Below are 21821 nucleotides of genomic sequence, written 5' to 3' on the forward strand. Positions count from 1 at the left end.
TTGACTTGACGTGAACTTAATTGATATGGTTGTTTTATTGTAGGAACACTTTTTTAAAAGTTTATTAAACAATTCAAATCTAGTTATGATAAAATGAACCTCGAGCTGTGGTACCAGGGCATGGCTTGGTGTCTCTAATGCAAGCAGTGGAGAGAATCTGGTGGTTAAACCTCTCTGCCTCTTTCTTGTTGCAATAAGGGGCAGTGCTATTCGGGAGAGACAATTGTTATCTTTAGTTCCAAATGTTCAAGAAACAAATTGTGCAATTGCATTTGGGCTATTTTTAACATCCCGAGCAATAGGCAACATCTGCAAAAATGTTCGTTTTTTGTTTTATTTGTTTGTTTTTTCTATTCTGTTTTAGCATTTTACCAAGAGTGCCTACCTTTTAAGTTGGAAAAAGTGCTACATTTTTTCACAGTTAATAGAATCCAGCCCTGACATGTGGCACCCAACAGGTTAACATGCATTCTTTACTGCATCCTAAGAATTCCCTACTTCATGCATAAGCACGTGTTTTCACTCACTTCAGACTTTCAGGGACAATTTGTTTCTATAATCAGAAAAGCTTTTCCGTTTGAGAGCTGTTTGGAGAATGACTTGTACAGGGATAAGGCAGGAGTCCATTCCCAAAGTATTGCACTCTGTATGTTTGTATAGATCCATCCTGTGTGGTATATTGACATTGGTGTTCTGCTCTGAGAAGGGTAGCAAGCTTAGAAAGGATCTCTGTTATTATGACTTAATTACACTTAGGTAAACAGAGCCCCGGTGAGATAATGTTATTTATTTAACTGACCAGTAGCTACAGTTGGATTACATTGTTTACATAAATGGGGCTTTAGAATTCTCACAAATCCATGGAGTTGTCATTCTGTTTGTTTTAGATCATTAGAAAACATTTTTTTTACAAGAGGAATGTAAGATAATACATACAAAACTCAAATCATTATATTGTGTCACTTAGAAAAGTCAAGTTTGCATTTTTTTGAATGGGTTTTGTCCCCGTAGACTATGAGTCTCAACCCACTCAGCCATCCAGTTAGAGGGCACTCTGGTAAAGAATGCCTTCCTCTGTATAAACCTACCACATAGGGATAGCAGAAAGCCAGCTACAGGATGCACCACTTATCATGCAGAGGAGTTGCTTCCTAAATTACATTTGGAATGTGGAAGTTTTTTGTGGATTACACTGGGTATGTTGTGTTGTCATAACTTTACTATTAACAATTTTAAAAGATGATGCATTGCAATATCTTATCCCAAACTCAGGGCCAGATACTTTATAACAAAGCCTTGCTCATATCTCTGACACTCACAGTTTAAAGTGAAGGGGTAATGCTGTTGACTCATTTCAGTCAACATCTGAAAGTAGACACAGCTACTTGCAATAAGAATTTGTATATAAACACAGTATTAACATAAGTAGAATAATGAAAGAAACGATGGTTAATGTTGGTGCAGTGGGTTTGTGGATTTTATGTCCTATGACTAGAATAAGTCATGTCTTTTGTAGTCTTGGTTGTGCTACATCATAGTTAAAACCCAGCAATGACAACAATACAATATTGTGAATACCTTTCATGAACCCTAAATATTATTTGCATTCAGCCATAGCCCTATCTCAATCAAATGAAAGCAACAGGTGTAGATGCACTGTGCAAAATTCGAAGCTATTTCTTGGGCAATCATGTAAGATTTTTTTTCTATTATTAGGGATCTGATGAGTTAACTGTTCTATTGTAGACAGATTAGCAAACTGTTTCATTAGTACTTTGTCTCAATTTGAAAGCACTGCAGACATTCCGTGTGCTTATTAGCCTAGATGACCTATTGTTCGTTCAATTTGCACATCCCACCTCCAGTCCTTTCAACGCTTCTTACTTTACCCTAGTGTAGCTGCCCTTCTCACCCCTCAGGCAATCAATGGGTTAAAATCTATCTAATGTTGCTTGGAAGCTAGAATCAGAATCATTTGAGCAGTGGAAATTTGAATAAACTGGGATTACTGTACTGATCATACAGTATAACCAAGCATGTGGATTAGTCCAAGTCTTCTGACCCTTGCTCACATTTTTAGTAATGCTTACAATTCTCTTCCAAAAAAAGCAATTTGACATTTTGCAACTTTTTCTTTTTTTGGCAGATCTTAGCAATTCTAATCTCAACTACACTAGGCTTGTATATCATTTGGTATTTTTCACATGCTTAGGATTTGAATTAAGTCATGATAAATAGGAGAAATGTGTTCCTTTGTGTTGTTGATAATTGCACTCAGTTTTGGGAGCTCTAACTTTTGAAATATATAAGAACTCCCAAAGATATTATAATACATAAAAATATTCTCGGGCATCCTTCAGTAGATCATCTAGAATGTCCAAGTTTGCCCATTATGGGCATCTTAGTGTCACTTTGAAATCTATATATTCAGTTTTCAGATTTGGGTTAATGGTCCTTAGGGAAGGGACACAGTTTTGCAGTGTTTGTAATACCAGAAATTATATAAACTTCATACAGACTTTAACTCCTTAAGGACCAAACTTCTGGAATAAAAGGGAATCATGACGTCACACATGTTGTGTGTCCTTAAGGGGTTAAACAACCAAAACCTTTAGGGTATAATGAGAATTGCAATTCAGAATTAACTGTGGACCTTCTCATGCCTCATTTTGACATCAAATAGAAAGGGCATGGTATGTCATAAACTGAAACATAGCCAACATTTTCTCACTGATGGTTTGTATCAAGTCAATAAAAGCTAAGAATATTAATAAAGATAAACGACAAGCTATAAAACACATGACAGCTATGTACATGATATGAAAATGTTTATGGAACAAATTATATTTAATTGGGAACTTGTAGAACTGAACATTTTATGATGAAAAGGAGATTGACATACTTGCTCAATACACCAGCAGTGTACTGCTAAATGATCCTTCGCTAATTCTTCCTCTAGGGTTAACTAAGACATTGAACAGGTGCAAGTAAACTCTATCACAGACAAATGGCAATAAGCAGCATTGGAAAGTGGTGTTTGATTAATACTACACAGCTCGTCTTGCACTCAAATGGTCATAAGTAGGCATGAAAAGGATTAGACTTTGTTTAGTAATTAGTGAAAGGATATGCTTTGTAAAATGCTTAAGGAAAATTTCTTGCTTTTAATTGACCCTGACTAAAGAGAATGGGGAGGCCGGCATTTTGTTTATTTTGTTCCATCCAAAAGCATAATCATGTAATCATTGTTACACACACTCCTTGCCTGAATGACCTATAACAAGAAAGGGATATTGAACCAAGATAAACAAATGGCAAAGCATAATGGAGGTTAAATATCTCACGGGGCTCCGTTTGTCAGCTTTCCAAATATTTATAAGACAAGACCAGAAATATGTAAAAATGTTCCCCCCAGACGTTCTATTTTTCTTTGAACGGTGCTCACCAAGATCTAACCTATGGAACACATGCCTGCTGTAAGCTTAGATTACTTTGAAGTGGAACAGCACCTTTTAGCATCATAATCAAAAATTACTAAGCAAGAAAAACAGACAAATGTTTTTTCCTGGTAACTGTTTTTCATCAGTATGAAATATATTTACCCATGCAGGAATTCCAAAGCAGCTGTGAAATTGCGGTAAACCTGCGCTGCTTTCAAAATTCAGCAAAAGACTAACTTTATATTTCCCTGCGGACCATTTAACCTTACAGGCTTAACGCTTTAAGAAGATGTTAGCTTGTTTCAACAGGGCACTTGTCATCTCTCGTTCCTTTATGGCTAAATTAGTTTGTCCTCAATTACTTGTACATCTTGCTTTTAACCTTTGCATAGTCTTGCATTTTATGGCAATGCCTTGTAAATTAAGTAATAATATATCGAACATCCATTGTAATACCTATTCGGGTAATTAATATATCCAAGAATAATTCAAGTATTATAGATCTGATTACAAAATGAACGTAATGCTGGCATGGCTGAGTATTGAAAAATCTTTTTTTTTTTTTTGCAAATTATCTTACCATAAGTTCCCAAGTATGTATGGAAAAATAAGTTGTAGCCAACCATTTAACAGATCACACCATTCATCATGTAGAACAATCCATGAACACGGCATTGAGGTTTTATTTATTGTGAAAATGTAATATGCATGTCATGATAAAGTAGATTTGGAAATACAGAAATGCATCTTATGTAGTTACTGACAGTTTGCACCCGTTATGTAATTCCTAACACATTTAAAGATATAGGAATTTGATTTATGAAGAAGATACTCTTAGTGGACGTCACAACAGATCATCAGAAAAACATATCTAAATCAGTAAAAATTTATAATGAAAATATCTGTTAGAAGAGGCCTATACTGTTGAGTTGCCAAGGTCCAATAAAACACATTTTGTCAGTTAGTCACTTAGTTCGGATACAGTGGTGACACAAGCTTGGAAATACAGAGAAGTTGGGGAAGATCCAGCATGCTAGTAAGTGTCATGATACTTCCAGGTCACTTTATAATTTACATAGTTGCTGACAATGGACTGAGTTGGTCTCAGAATAGCTCAGAGCTGGCAATTCTCTTGTAGTAAGGGCCAAGTTGTGGAGAAAATCCACCAGGATCCCTGGCGAAAGTTGGACGAGAGCAACGTAAATACTGAATACGTGTTAAACTTTTTAATGTTGCTCAGTTTGTAGACAATTGCAAGCCCCTCAAATCCAAAAAGTTTGAATCAAAGTAAATGGATCTGGAGACAGCTGAATAGACACACTACTGCTTGTTCACCATCGTGTTTGTTAAATATGTAATTTGCAACAGTACCTTATTCTTTGATTAAGCCTGCATTAGAATAAAAACACCTAAAACAAATTTATGTTAGATGGGAATCTGGAAAAATCTTTGGAATACGTAATGATCTAATATTAGATATAGGTTTCAGATTGACTTTCCATTTGTGTTTTAGAATCTAAAAGAACATTGTATTAGATCATTATTGGGAATAATGTCTGTAGAATATTTGAATTATAATGAGATCAGCTATGGAACATGCTTATCAAGTTAGGAAGATATGCATTCAGACCATTGGATTACCGTAGAGGCCAAGAAACTCACATAACTCAGGTGTAGTAGTAGTAAATCAGTTTGCATACCTCCTAACATTTCAAATTGACAAATAGGGAAACTTTAATTTTATGATGTGAGTGGAGGTGTGGCCTGGGGTAGGCCCGTTCTAAGAAATTTTAGGTGATTTACTATCAACAGTTTATGCAATTAATATGTAATTTACAACAGTGTATTTTATTTACACAGATTTATTGAAGTTTAAAGACACATTACTGTTATCAGACACACTTACACTTACAATATGGAGTTTCTAGTAAAGAAGACCCTAAAATATGGACCGTCCCTCCTAGATTGAGACAGTTGGGGGCAGGGGCATCACTAGGGTACAGTGTCCCCGCCCCCAATTGAAATTGAAGTCGGGAGCACGGAGTCTCCCTTCACAAGCTGCAGCAGCATTGTCACTGTGGAACTATGTTCCACCCTATTCCCACGAGCGGCCAGAGGGGGCACTGTGCTGGGAGGACTTCCTCCTGGGTCATAGAGAGCAGTGCAGGGGAGAGACAGGGAGAGGAAGCTCAGCTCTGCACAGAGGCATCCAGGCATCTGCTGGTAAGTGTAAGTCAATGTTGGCTGGGGGGGTTAAGTCTGTGTGTGTGTGGGTCAGCCTGTGGGGGGTAGGGGGTCACTCTGTGTGTGTGTGTGGGGAGGTCAGTTTGTGTATATGGGTCAGTCTGTCTGTGTGTGTGTGTGTGTGTGTATGGATCAGAGTGTGTGGGTCAGTCTGTGTGTGTGTGTGTGTGTGTGTGTGTGCATGGGTCAGTCTGTGTGGGGCTGGCAGTCTGTGTGTGTGTGTGTGTGTGTGTGTATGGATCAGTCTGTGTATGTGTACAGGTCAGTCTGTGGGTTTGTATGGGTCAGTCTGTGTAAGTGCTTGAGCGCCAGGAGAGATACCTCTCATCTCATGACCTCCCCCCGTACCCGATGGATAGGTAGCCTTCTCAACCACCATGGATCTGATTGTGCCATCCCATCCCTGCAAGGTAAGATCAGGGAAAAGGGAATATTCTTAAAAAAAAATTAAAAAAAAAATTAAATGAAAATTGTAAAGCTCTTTCGTATCCCACTCTCTACACCCCCCTGAACACAGTACACCCTAACAGACAGTGAACCCCCACAAACAGCACACTCCTACAACACAGAGTACACATTTGCATACACACAGTGCACCTCTCACACACATCATCTCTTCACCCACATACACACTTCTTTCCCACATACCTTCACCGCCACACACACACATAAATACATACATATATATATATATATATATATATATATATATATATATATATATATATATATATATATATACTTCACTCCATTACATACATACACTCTAAAGCTCCTTGATAAGCACACACTGCATCCCCAATACACATACACTTACACTGCAGCCCCTAGATGCACGCGTGCGCACACACACACACACACACTTTACAGGCCCTTTCAGCACACACACAATCTCAAAAGCTCCTATACATGAGCATGTGCTCACACTACAGCCCCTAGTTACACATAGTACACCATAAACAGACTCCTATATACACACTTCACGACAGCCCCTTCTAAACACCATGGAAAATTATCTTGCATCTCCTGAAAAGTTTTCCAGTTTCCGTGAAAAGGTGTATTGCCTGTAAAACGAGAGGCACAGTGGTGGAACAACAGGGAGTGCTGGTGTTGTGGTTACACCGGGCCCATCGCGTGGCCCTCTCTACCTTTGGGAGTGCTGAGTGGATCTTTCCCTGGCGTCCACGTCTCTTCTCAATCCTCCTGCAGTTTCTCTCTGCTCGACCTGTGCACTCTCTGTAATGATGCCGGGGCTGGAGTGACGTCATGTAATTAAACAGCACGCAAGGCAAGGGTTACTACTCCCTCGCGCGCTGCCTTCATACTCCTCGCAGCGGCCAGCTTTAATGTTTCCTGTGTGGCTTAGCAAAAGGGCTAACAAATGGCAGGCACCAGGGCAAAATGTCTAGCCCGGGATTTGTCGAGCCCTGTGTATGTGTGTGTGTGTGTGCCTTCCCCTAAATATGAATCCTGGAGACACCAATGGTTGGGGGTTTGTTGTGGAACTTAAACCTCAGAGAGAGAATTTAAAAAGTCAAGCCTGCAAGTTTGTTTTGGTAGTTTAGACCTTAGCTGCACATGATGATGAGCAGTAGTCAGGGCTGTATTTGCCGCGAGGCTAACAAGGCAAGGCAGCACTTTCCAGGGGGTGCCCCTAAATGTTAGCCTCGTTTTAAGGGGACCCAAAAGCCTGCCGGCTGGCCAGATTCGGGCTGCCCTGGGGCGGGTGGTGAGGGAGCTGAACTCTCCCTGCTCAGCTCACTCGCGCGCCGCAGAGTAATTCTGGGAGATGGAGTGATGTCATATTTCGACTCCAAGGATTACTCTGCGGCGCGCAAGGGATTTGAGCAGGGAGAGCTCAGCTCCCTCACTTCCTGCTTTGCGTATCTGCCTGCTCCTCTTCCTGCCTGCCCAACACTCTTAACAACCCGGCCACCAGCCAAACCAGCCCCACTGGACCCCAGGTAAAAAAAAAAATCCACCCAGCTCTCCCAAAAATAGGGAGGCAGGGCGGATTTAAATTAAAATTAAAAAAATAATCTGTAAATGTGTTAGGGAAAATGTCAGTGTGTGTATCTGTTTATCAGTGTGTGTCTGTCTGTCAGTGTGTGTGTCAGTGTGTGTGTGAGTGTGTCTTTCAGTGTGTGTCTGTGAGTGAGCATGTGTTTGTGAATAAATGAATGCGTCTGTCAGTGAATGTGTGTATGTCTGTCAGTGTTTGTCTGTGAGAGAGCATGTGTGTCTGCCAGTGTGTGTCTGTGAGTGTGTGGGTATGTCAGTGAGTGTGTGCTTATCTGTAAGTGAGTTTGTCTGTCAGATTGTGTCAAATCAGTGAGGGTGTGTGTGTATGTCAGTGTATTTTAGAGTCTGTGCCTGTCTATGAGTGGGTGTGCGTGTGTCTGTCAGTAAAAGTGTGTGTTAATCTGTAAGAGGAAAAGGTGTGGCTTAGACAGGCAGGGGTGAGACAAATTTAAATTATGGGGTTCCCGAGTTCCATCATGCCTATGACAGCACAGATCCAAAATACACCACTGGTAGTAGTTACTAAGCAAATACATTTAGCTGTTTTAGAGCAAGGATTGAATAAAATAATCCCCCATACGTTTTAATATTGAGTTTTAAAGGTTAGGATCCTCACTGTGAAAATATGTTTGTATAGTGTCTAGGTGTGTAGGCTTTGCATTTTACAGGGAGGCTTCTATGAGTTTATTTAGAAACCACTTAACCCACTTCAGAATGTTTTGGAATTGCCAGGAATTTAAAAGCATATCCACACAGCAAAATCGTTAGATGAATAGACAGTCAATTGGCATGATAAGTAATGTAGATAGATTAGATAAAGTGTTACAATGTTCGAAATATATTGTGAAAAATATCAGTACACATAATAAACACATTGATAAGGTGCTTACGAAAAATATTGAATATTGTCGCAAAATGAAAATATTGAGTGTCGTTAGATGCTTTAATTATTTTGAATTTGTGTCACTGGTCTATTATTGCTTCCCTAACTCCTTTGTGTGAGCGTGTATGTTTGTGTGTGTTTGTGTGTCCACACGAGGGTGTAAAATCGAATTCAGCATAGTTACTTTTTTAACAGTGTTAGTTGTAGAATGCACTGAGATTCTGGCTAAGAAATCTATAGGCGCAGCAACTTTTTTTTCTAAGAATGGAAGTTTAGCACATCTGCAGAGAAGCATATTTGTTCTTAATTTATTAGTAGATCAATGTTGTATTAACGTGATGCACTCTTTTTGTGACTGTGCAGCTGATGTTGCACCTCATATCACCCTCAGCCAGTGTTCTCAATATGAGCCGTAATGCAAAAGCCAAAAGCTTGCATTAGATGCATCTAGTTTCCTTGACTTTGAGATCCATAACCTTGGAATCCATTTTGTTTGTCGTATGGTGCAATGTCTTACAAATTAAATTTTTTTGCTCATAGGCTGAATCTAATATTTTGACTTTCAAATCTTATGTTACAGACCAGTCTGTGCTACACATTTGAAAGTGAAAATACCAGAAAATCTAGGTTTCTCTCACTTAACACATCAGTGCCACCTACTGGCTGCTGTATTTATTGGCATTGTGCCATGCTCTCAGTGTCTCATTACCTATTCTGGTCTTTTCTGTCTTTCTAAAAGTCAGGCTATTTTGTATAAGTTTATTAGTAATTTGTCAGACTGTGAAAACTATAGCCTTTAAATGCACTCAGCAATTAGGAGCTAAGTATTTAAGCTAAATTTTATATGCTAACTTTGCTGCTTATGAAAGCAAATAGAAACATAGATAGAAACAAAGAATGTGATGACAGATAAGAACCATTCGGCCCATCTAGTCTGCCCAATTTTCTAAATACTTTCATTAGTCTCTTATATCTCAGATAGCATTATGTCTATCCCATGTGTGCTTAAACTCCTTCACTGTGTTAACCACTACCACTTCAGCTGGAAGGCTATTCAATGATCCACTACCCTCTCAGTAAAGTAATACTTTCTGATATTATTTGTAAACCTTTGCCCTTCTAATTTAAGCTTATGTCCTCTTGCTGGGGAAGTTTTTCTTCTTTTAAATATATTCTCCTCCTTTACTGTGTTGATCAAATATTTGTATCCACGTTTCCAAGTCATTTATATCTAGTTAATCATATTTCAAAAACTGTTGTTTTCAATTCCAAAATTGAGTTTGGCATACATTTTCTTTAACGACTGAGCTATAGCAATAACAGGTTATGTTCACTAAAGTGTAAATTGTCTTCAAGATAGATTTAAATTAATTCCAAGTTTTAGATCATAATAGCTGTATTGGAAAATTATCCAAGTCAGCTATGTTTTCAGTTTGATTATTGTGATCTCAAATTTAAAGTCCTGTTGAACTATGTTATTTACTTCTTTTGAGGTTCATATTTGGTCTGTCTCAAGTGTTCAGTCCATGACCTGCCAGCACTTTATGCAGAATGATGTTGATACATTCATGTTTCATTTCCCTGATGTACCAGATGCAGGTTGCAAGGTAAACAAACAAGATGGTAGGACAGGACCATTTAACCACGACTGTCCATCCAAATCAAGGACTGTGTGGAGATATGTGGGAAGCAAGTACTGTTCTTGTCCAGAGCTACTTTACATCCCACCTGTAGGAGCAAACACCTAAGGACTTTTTTCTTTCTCACTGATGAGAACCACCAGTTCCAGTCCACCTCTGTGAGAGTCAACTGATGGAAAATGGCAAGATAATACAATGCAGACCCTTCTTTTTCTTGGGAGATTTCAGCACAGTCTATATTCATTTTTTTCTACAAAGACTCCATCTTGGGCGTAGTACTTTAAAAATAAAAACAAAATAAAATGAGTAGTCTGTGCAAAGCTCAAAGCAGCTTACTCTGTGTAGCCTATGTAGAAATTATGCCAGAACTCAACAACAGGCTGGAATTACATGCCTTAGTTAGCACAGATAAGTCAATCAGTAGTGTTGTCATCTGGCAGGGGTATAATGAAATCCTTGCCTGTTGTTGAATCCTGAGGATAGGATTGAAGCTATTGTGTTCTTTGCATCAAAATTGTTTCACGTTTGCCTTATTCAATATGGGTAACTATTTCTTGTAACCACCGAACTACTGAAATCTACAGGTAGTCCTCACTTTACGACTGACCTGTTTAACGACGACTCAGACTTACGACCAGATGTCTAGCGCGGGGATTCTAGGGATTCCCCACGTTAGAGAGCTGGTCTATACATAAAAAAGAACATAGACAAGTGCAGCAGAGCAGGAAATTCCTCAAATCTATGTTCGGGGAATAGTCCCCAAATATAGGTTAGAGGGATTCCCTGCTCTGATGAGTTTGTCTATGTTCGGGGAAATTTCCCTGAATATTGACCTGCACTGGTGCACATGCTCTGTATCTCATTCTCACTTGCTGAGTCATAAGAACGGAACCCTGTTGGTAAGTGAAGAGCGTCTGTATTACTGTGCTCACTTCTGACTATACCGGTGTCAATTACATAAATAATGTTTTCTTTTCCATAGCTTCATGGTTTGAAAGTTCTACTGTATCTGTTTGTTTAGAAAGTTCTGATCTTATTTATAAAGTTATATAAGGGATTCTGACTTGTATGGTACGTTAAAGTGTCCTGATTTATCTGATTGTGATTGTGATCTAATAGCAATTTTGATCTGATTTATCTTGGAAGGTGGAGTTTAACACTGCTGTAGAAAGTGAGAGGATAGAGGAAACATATCCTCCCAGATAATCTCATGAACGTGGGGATGAAAAGGGACAAATACCTCCCCATTATTAACTCTCCTAGTTAGATTTCCCAGCCAGCACACACACTGCTAAGCATACATCTGAGAAACCTAAGGAGACCCTCTCTCCAGTTAGCAGACATTGACTGGTTGGGGGAATCTGAGATCATCCCAACCAGATCAACTGAAAATGTTAAACCAGTGGTGCTGACTGTGTGGTGTCTATCCATTCTGGATCGAATGCATAGTCCCAGCATTTTACTCCCTTAGCAAGATAAATCTGGGTGCTTGAATCAGCACTCCCTCGTTAGGTAAAGTCAAAGCAAGTCCTGTTCATTTTCAGTTTGCCCTAAACATGAAGTATTCATTATTAGCCAATGAGCTTTTATCGATTTAATTAATTAACGTGGAATTGTTAGTTTGGGGATATTGCTTGCAAACATTATCAACTCAGGAGGCATCACTGGTGTTTTCTGGTTATGCACAAACACTTGCACTAAAATGTTAAAGGCACTGGTTAATTATTAGAACAGTGCTTTCTGTGGTTAATGATGTCCTTTATGTGATTAATATGTTGTGTCTAATGGTTTTAGGAAAGTGTTGATTACATCTCTGGAAGATTTGCAATTAATGTAAGGCATAGAGCCCATTTTTGCCAAACATATAATGGTAAAAGTGCTGTAGAAAAGTATCATTTGCTCATTAGCATGTTGATAATTATCAAATGATTGGTTCTAATTTACCAAAAATTTGTAAAAGTTTGGCAATCAGAAATAAGCTGTATTCCATAGTGGTTGCTCCATCTTCAGATTTTTTTTCCCCAGGTTACTTTTTATATATTTACTATGTTACTCAATCTACTTGCATTTTCTCAAATGTAATACAAAGTAAAACGTAAAAAAAATCTCTAGATTTTGACCATGAAGACATTCAAATTAACACCATATTATAAAATGTGATTTTAAATTAATTTGAAAGGAAATTGCTTACGAAAGTTACTAAAATTCATACTAAAGGAAATTGCTTACTAAAGTTACTAAAATTCATACTAAAGGAAATTGCTAACTAAAGTTCATGAAGTTCTAAAGGAAAAGAATTCGCTTACTAAAGTTATAAACATTCATAGGATTTTTTTTACCAAAAACGGGAAATTATGCAATAAAGATAGAGTAATTATGTGAAGAGAGGACAATAGTTCATGCTCGTACATGGTTAATGACTGAGTCTAAAAAAGTTTGTGCAACACAGCACACATTACATTTTTTGTTCACTTTTTAAAAAAAAAAATCTTATGTCTGTTTGGCATAAAGCCATATATAGCCAACTATAGAGAGCCATTTACTTAATCAAAATGGACTCTCTTCACTAGAAGAACGTGGAATATGTACATGTTCGGAGGTCTTGCCATAATCTTTATATGTACTATTTGCAACCTTTGTTAAAATGCTCTACAGAGGTAGGCAACCTTCAACACTTTAGATACTGTTGACTATTTTTCCCTGGGTGCTTTGCCAGCATTAGGTCTGTCAGGGCATTATGGGATATGTAGTCCACCACACCTGGAGTGCCAAAGCTTGCCTAATGCCTGCTCTGTTCTAATATTGGACCAACTCTGCAGAGAACAGTGCCAATAGGCATCTCTCTCAAGTGCCCCTTTTGTGTAAAAATGTTTGCTAGTGGACCTCAGGCCTCTTATTACCATGAATTTTCCATCGGAATGCAATGTACGATGCCTCATCTCTAAATACTTCATGACAAGAGCATCCACTTACAAAGTGAACGCCAATTCCCTTTCCACTTTTGGCCTGAAATTCAACTTAAATTCTCACTTTAGTAAATAACACTTTGAGTCTGTAATGCAGAATTGGTATGCAAAGACTCATTGCAAAGTGACTTGTCAGCTATCCACAAAGCGGATTATCATTCTTCTCTTCTGAGACCTCTGTTGAAGTCCTCCAGAGCCTTTTCCACCAGCACACTTCCACTTTAATAAGAGGGTAGGCTGACAGTCTCTCTTACATCTCCCATGGATGCTCCCCCCCACCACCCCAATTATCTAGTTAACGTATAAACCTATTTGTTCAAACTCTTTATTCATTTTTTTTACCCAGTATTTCATATTAATTTAACATATTCATTTCTGGAAATAAAGTACCAGTCAGTATTGTATTCTATTATAAAACCCCTCACATCTCCTAATAACTAGTTACACACAATATTAATAACTAGTATCATTTTACTGTTCTACTGCACTTGTTGTCTCACTCTGTTTCCTCATACTTTTACATGAGACTGTAATAATAACAAAAATAATAATATATATGTCTTATGAAAAAAAAACAGCATACTTTGAGAATTGTAGCAATTCGCCTGTTATTACAGAAATATGTAAACTTTGTTGTAAAACACCCTACGACGTGCTCTTTAGCCTTTACGTTTGCAGTAATTTAACTTTTATCAAATCAAGTACAAATGAAACCAAACATGTCCTTACTTGTGTTTTTTCAACAACTACTAGAACATACCAGAATTACCCAACTCTTTGGAATCTTGCTGAAGTAGTGTAATGACATGTGTATGAGAAATCATGTTGCAATTTCATAGCAATTCTGATGATGCATATCAAAACTCTTACTGACTATTGAGTATGTCAGAAAAATGCAATTGTTCAAAATTAAAGTTCATTGTTTATGTTGCAGTCTGGAAAACATGTTCTAATATATTACTTATGCAGTTAAGGAAGGAATATATCAACTATCACTAACAATGCTGTTTGGATGTTTTGTTTTTGTGGTTTACATTGTGTAGACAAATGTTTCAAAAAACTTCATTGATCACATGGTCTGTCTGTAATGAGATTTCCAACTGATTTTATTTTTGGGGATTTTCATGATGGTCTTACGAATATAATATTATGGAGATTGCTAGAATGTATAATGTGAGGAAACACCAATATGTAGAATGTAAATGGGGATGCCCAGGTACAGATAACAAAATAATAAATGGATAAATGAGCATTGCCATGCCACAGAAGAAACCTCAAAGAAAGTAGAAAACCTATAAGTATAAGCACAGAACCAGAAGGCAGACGGGCCCGGACCAGAAGGCAGTCAAATTAGATATAGTTCAGTGACAGAGAATGGACAGGAAATGCTGGGTCCTAGAATTAGAGGAAAGATAAGACTATGTTACACAAGTCAATAATAAGCTCATGTAGCTTTAAAGAAAGCTGAGTTCGATGAGCATCAAAGACATTGGTATGTCAGGTAACTTAGCATCTAGACACATCATAGCACCTGTGGCGACTGCGGGTCCTGCCACATTGAAGGGGCCCATCCTGTTAGGGCCACCCGATGGGGCCCCACGTACAGGGCAGGGGGCCCCAGGCCAGTTTTCGCACCGAGGCCCCGTTGTTTCTTACGCCTCTGGATACCACTACAAAGCTATTAACTTTATTAATCTTGCAAAGATATGTTGACAAGTCAAAATATTGCCAGGGCCACCTCTAGGAAATAGTGAGGGATTATATACTTTATTGGAAACTGCAAATACCTATTTTTTTTTTGCAATTAGGATTCTAATAAGCCTTCTGTTATTCTGTTACTACTTCCACTTGGCAGCCTAGCCAGGTATCTACTGCAATTAATAACCCCTCAACTTTATACCCACAAGCGTCAAATCATTCATTCTTACAGCTCTTAATCAAACACACATTTAACCCCATAATGGCCAATGGACAACCAATGCCACAATCACAATCACAAAGCTATATAAATAATATAATAATAATAATAATAAAAAAGACAATGTGCCTAAGATCTGGATATATGCTTTACATAAATGCATTAGTATTATCTTAGATAAACATAATGCAATTAATTGACTCTTAGAGGCATCTGAATAGCCGTAGTTATGAGCTATAAAGTTTAACCTTTAACACAAAGATGTGTAAAATTGATTAAAAAAAAAGTCAGAGGTTTGTTTTCAGTGTTTTAGAAGATCCAGTGCATGAATTTCTTATCATTTGTCACTTAATATAAGTAGTTTTATTTCAGACAGACTGCATACATATGTGCTTTGACAAATGTTGAACCTTTCTACGACGTGCCGGCAATACATGTTCATCTAGAGACAAAGAGAAAAGTAATTTGAACCGAAACGAAGCATTTACCGATTTAATGTATATTTTTGGTGACGTCACAGACCGTATCACCTTTGATGCTTATTTCCTTGTGCTCCATGCTTGCTGTATACTCAAAGCCAACTGATAGACACCATCTGCTTTTTTTCTACAAAATGAAATACAGAAATAAAGCTGCTCTGACTAGATCCGTAAAGGAACACTATAGTCACCAGAACAACTACAGCTTATTGTATTTGTTCTGGTGAGTAGAATCATTACCTTTTTTGCAGTAAACACTTTTGTTTTTCAGAGAAAATGCAGTGTTTACATTACAGACTAGTGAAAACTCCACTGGCCACTCCCCAGATGGCTTCTAGAGGTGCTCCCTGGGGCAGTGCTCTTAATGCAGACAATGAACTTTCCTCATAAAGATGCATTGATTCAATTCATCTCTGTAAGGAGATGCTGATTGGCCAGGGCTGTGTTTGACATGTGCTTGCTCGGACCCTGATCCACCTACTTCCAGTCTCAGCCAATCCTATAGGGAAGCATTGTGATTGACTCAGGCCACCACTTCTGATGATATCAGCAGACAGAGGCAGTTCAGGGGCAGAGGCAGCAGCTGCAGACTTGAATACAAGTAAGATTTTACTATATTTAAAGGGGCAAGGGGTCAAGAGGGTCTAGATTGTGGTTTTAATACAATAGGGTCAGGAATACATGTTTGTGTTCCTGACCCTATAGTGTTCCTTGAAAACATGGTGCCCAGGAGCTCTCTTCTCCTGGCACATAAAGATAGAAAGATGTGAGGACAACATATTCTTATTTTCCTTTGCTGTCAGTTTTTCACATGGAAGTGCATGTGCCTACTTTTGCTTTTGGCTGGTCATCATATGACATCGCTAAAAGTGCCACAGCTTGATATAAAATTGCTATTTTCCTAGCCACAATCTCTACTGAGAAAATGTTTAATTTCTGCAGCATCATATACCTGATTCTGTCACATGATTTGACTTAAGTTAGATCAGTGTCTGCCACCCTTTGATTCCTTGATTGACCCAGTTAAAGTAAAATTGCATCTTTGATGTTTCATTCAGCTACATTAAATAACTTATTGTAGGGATGATACTTTAATTTTCATAAAAAAATAATAATCACTATATTTTGCCATATGAAAAATATACAATTAAGAGAAAAAATGGAAATGGAAACTTTAGGTTGAACTATTGTGAAAGAACGTGTAATCCCTATCGTAATCCGGTTAAGGTTTTCGTAGCTGTAGTACATATTTATTTCTTGGCTGCTGGGAATGTCATCAAATTACATAATCGGAGTAAAGTTTCAAAATAATTAACTAAACGTGTTGTTTCCATTAGAAATACAAGTCTGTTTGTGTATCGTTAGCTGCCAGAGTAAAATAAATAAAATGTTTTACTTTTTATGTGTATTATAGTACAAATTAAACAATCAGAGACACTCCCAGTTTACAAATAAAGTAACAAAAATTTAAATATTTTACAAGGAAGAATACACTTAGATGGTTCTCATTTTATTGGCCGTGGAAAAATGAAAGGCTAAGTTGACCCTGATGGGAAAATGCTCAATTGATTTTACAGCCTGTACACTAAACAGATGTGGTATTTCACTAACTGAAGTAGAAGTAGGTTAACTTTCAAAGCAGAAATTTAAAGGATCATATATTATCATAACAGTGTAGAACATGACTCTGCTACACTGAAAATCTGAATATTTATCCAGGTATTCTTAGATTGTAGTAAAATCACTGACAGGGAGAATCCTCAGAGTTTCACATTGAAACCAAGTGTATAAGAACGTATTTAAAGTTAGGTGAAGTTGCCATTTTACACAAAAATATTTGATAAAAAGAAAGAGTTGGCTATTGAATGGTGAGTCAACTGAAAAAGTTCCCCTATTTCAACTGACTTTTACCGCCTCATTTTGTTCAAGTGAGTTATGATTAGAAAGATTGTTTAGCAAGTAGGTTAAAATATCTTCCAACAAGACAAGGTATGGATCTAGGGTGGACAGACCACCGAGGTAGGCGGCTAGGTGCGGGACCTTACGGTAAAGCAAAAAGTGAATGTGTCTTTCTGCTGTGCAAACAGTCCACACTGACTGACAGCCACAATGGCCATTCTCACCCAGGATAACCCATATGCAGGGCTCTATTGAATCACTTTATCATGCCCTGAGGATACTCTGCTCACATTGTGCTCACAGACCTACTTCTAACTAAAGCTACGCTGTCACATTTGTCGGCTTTGCATTTGTGCAGCAGTTGGGGTAGGATTAATTACGATGTAACTCTGCTCCTTTCTCCATTCCAAAGGCTTTGCAATTGTATGATTACTTGAAAATGCAGGGATCCCTGGATCCCAGAATAATTAAGCAGCTGAGGTATATCCTGTAGTGTTTCCCATTCTGACAGCCGATCAGGTTTTGACTTTAAAGTGTGAAGAAGGGCAGCTTAGGTGAGATGTACACATTTGATTAATGAGCCAGAAGCCAATTACAAATTCTACCTCTAAGTCACAGTGTCAGAGGTTTACTGTGTTCCTCTGAAACTAAACAACATAGTTGCATATTTTATACACATTTGTTATTTGTTCTATTTTGTTTAAGGTGTGTCCTCATTAAATGAACTATACAGTGGTCTAGGCTGTTCAGGAACAAATATTTTTGATTTTGTTTAGAGGGCGGGGAGACATTGTTCAGCAAACATGATTACAAACACACACACAAACTACCCACTCATACCTGCTTAACAAACTATGCACTGATACCTGCTGGCTTGTATGACATCACTAGTAAGGGGTCCAACTATTCATTCACTGAGACTGCATTTCCTTCTGTTACTCAAGATGGGTTGCTCAAGATAGGTTGGTGGCCATTTTAGTGGGCCCTGGAATTTACTCTTTATACTGAAAAGAGGCTCTGTCCACTTTTTCTAGTATAAAAGATCATATAATCTCAGGGACTTTGCTGTAGAACAAACTCGCCTTACTATATTGAGTTTATTTGCTTCAGTGGGTTTTGAGGGTACAAGTGGCCACATGTAGTTTGGGGTTTGGTGGTGGGCTTTGAGGAATGTTTGTGTATAGGGGTCTTCCTGTCTTTTACTCTACAGGGATGCCTGCTGCCTTTTTTAAGTTTTTACTCATCAATATAGCAGAAGCACTTCTAGTGGCTGTCAGGAGGAATCAACCCTTTAATGAAACATTGCAGTTTCTAAAAAAAAAAATAGGACCACTGTATCTAGACCACTTAATTTAAACATTAGACTGATAGAATTATGTCTGGGCTATTTAGATCATTGCCCACCCCCTCCCCTGTTCCAACGAGCTTACAGTCTAGAGGAGGTTGGGTATAAAACACAATAGGACAGGATTGAGTATCTTTTACTCATAAAAGTCATTACTTACTAGACTTGTGCATTGAGTGTCTAACAAATTGAGATTTGTGTGCATTTTTGGCCAAGCTGTGGTTCTCCAGAATTCCGAACTCCAAAATACTCTATTGACATATCATGATTTAAACAAAATGGGAAATAGGCCAACAATTTTGTTTGTTTTGTGATTTGAAGTTTTGTCTATGGTGGCCAAAAAAAAGGTGATTGATGGGGAAAAAATGATTGATAGTTAGGAGACAACCACTAAATGTTGATTTTATCCTCATATAAAGTGAAAAGTGCCCAATAGAGGCAAAAAAATGCAGGAGCAGTAAAATAAATTCTAAATTTATATATTATATATTTGAAATATATGATATATAAATATAGATTTAGTTTTTTTTACTGCTCCTCCATTTTTACTTCGTCTCACTTGATCTGCAAACAAAATGGTGTGAAAATTGTATAAATATTATGTATTTTGCAGTACACCTACTGGACCATTTTCACACAATTTTGGTTTGTCTGAATCATTTTCCCGAACCAATTGTATAGATGAAGCTTGTCTGAACCAAAAAGCCACACGGACGAATCCCATTTCAACCAACACAATTTTCTTTTTCTTTCTTTTTTTTTTTGTGGAGGAGAAAGCAGATCAATTGGGCCAACCAGAATTTCATAAGTCTAGCATTTTTTAGTGACAAACCAGAAGTACTATATTGCAAGATAAAGATTTTGGTGAACCACTAAACAGCCCTGTGATGTAAGTGCAACTAAAACACTGATTAAGCTACTTTTTTAGGTATCATAATTAACAAATACAAAGTTGTTGTTTTTTTTTTCTACAAACATAAAATGTGGATCCACTTGGCAACATTTTTTCTGTAGCACTCTATGTAATCTTAAATAAATACAGGAGCATTCAGCTAAATTTTTTAAATAATGATTTTCATGTTTTTGGTTTTTGTAATTCTATCAATTTAGGTGAGATCCTTCACTAGATAATTAATTTTCATTATCCTCATGATGTTATAGACTCAATAAAAGACCTTGGCAAGTTAGGATTGGGGCTTTGAATATATGTATTTTAGCAGATCAGCACTTGGCCAGGTCTATTTTGTGGTTAACCTTAGCAGATGAACGTTTTGAGAACTTGTCCTTAATTAATTGTTCTAAAGGCTATTCTCTGCTAAAGTTATGCGGAAGTCAACTAAGGACAACACGAGAATCTAAAAATCTGCTTTATTTGCTTACAATTGTAAGCATTTAGAGAGCAAGAGAGCCCCCACAACTTAATAAATCATAACCACACTGAGTTCCTAGCCAGGGAGAAAATTAAAAGTCAATCACTTTACTGACTTGAATCATTGTTGGCATTCACCTTTCACAGTGCCTGAAGAAAATCCACAAATATTATATGGTGGGAATACTAGGAAAAATGAAAAGGAATTTGTTATTTACACACACTCTCTCTATAATGCATGCTTCACTATTATGTTTCTTTGATATTAGTTGATATTTTATTGTTAGAGATGTTTTATCAGAAGTATTAAGGGAATGTAGAGGCTAATGATTAGTGTTAGGGTAATGTAGGAGCTACTGGTTAATGTTAGTGTAGTTAGAAGTTAATGTGTAATATTTAGAGTTGAGGTTAAAGGTTATTGCACTATAGTGTAGGTGCTAATATTTAGTAGTAGTGTAGTATATTAGTTGATCTTTAGTGATAGTGTAGTGTAGGTATTTATGTTTACTATATGCTTACTGTATTGTTTGTTTTAAAGCTTCTGTTGGGTTTAAGGGAGAAGAGGGAAGGTAACAATGCGACACTTGTCTCGATGCTGCCTGAGATTAGTGGGAGTTAAAGTACTGGACAGCAGTTATTTCATCTGCCATCATTAAAATGATATATGTGGTAGAAAAGGGTATCCAGGCACTCCAAGTATCTTCAATTGTATTTATTAGGATAAGTGAGACAACGTTTTTTTTTCTCTTTTCGCAAATCATCAAAATGACGACAAATGGCTCAAGAGTGTAAATACCACTAATCTTATGCAGAGTGGGACATATATGGGAAATAATTGCTGGATGACGTCACCACCCATGGAGCATGGGGATAGCAAACACGATCTGCTTATTAAAATAAATATTATTGTACTCTACATACACAATTTAATGTTATATATCTTCTACAGATTTAATTTCAGACCTAGAGAATAGTCCTTCTTAAGTACAGCTATTCCGAGGGAAGTTCTGAGAAAAGATGTGGTGAGAGCAGACAGACACTATTTCATCCTGATTTTTGCAGGCACCCTTACCAATGGAGAATGGTTTTTATCTAAAGTATGAGTTGCAATAAAAAACATGACAGATAGATAGATAGATAGATAGATTAAAAACAAGATCCAGGGCACTCAATTACTAACAACCTCAAAGCTCAATAGTAGTTTTTTTCGTTCTTTTTTTTTTTTTTTTTTTTTTTTTTTAAAACACCTGACTTAGTCAAAAAGGTTTCTCTGCAGGGCAAGGTTAAATAGGGTCCTGAATGAGGCACCTGTGACAGGGAGGGGTGCACAACCAAGAAAGCTGGTTGGGACTTGTAAATATATTTACATATGAAGCCGAAAGCCTACACTCACCAGAATAGGATCTTCTAAAAATAGCCAGGTGCCTTCTCTGTCTAATGGGAAATCTGACCCTGCATACCTGCACTTTTTTGGGGAGGGGGATGTAGGTGTACTTGTACCCAGTCATACTGGAACAAAACAGCAGCAAAATCCACCCAAATTCCTAATTAGATTCTGATAAGTAATCAGATAAGTAAGTAAAACATTGACATGCATATAGTTGCTTGCTCTACAG

At 37.5% G+C, this 21821-nt stretch overlaps 1 protein-coding gene across 1 annotated transcript in view; it reads left to right on the forward strand.

The window, feature by feature from the left end:
• VEGFC (vascular endothelial growth factor C) overlaps window positions 1-21821 on the forward strand; it is a 145442-nt gene that overhangs the window by 866 nt on the left and 122755 nt on the right. The window lies entirely within an intron of this gene.

This window comes from Pelobates fuscus, chromosome 6 (genome assembly GCF_036172605.1).
Source record: "Pelobates fuscus isolate aPelFus1 chromosome 6, aPelFus1.pri, whole genome shotgun sequence".
NCBI lineage: Eukaryota > Metazoa > Chordata > Amphibia > Anura > Pelobatidae > Pelobates > Pelobates fuscus.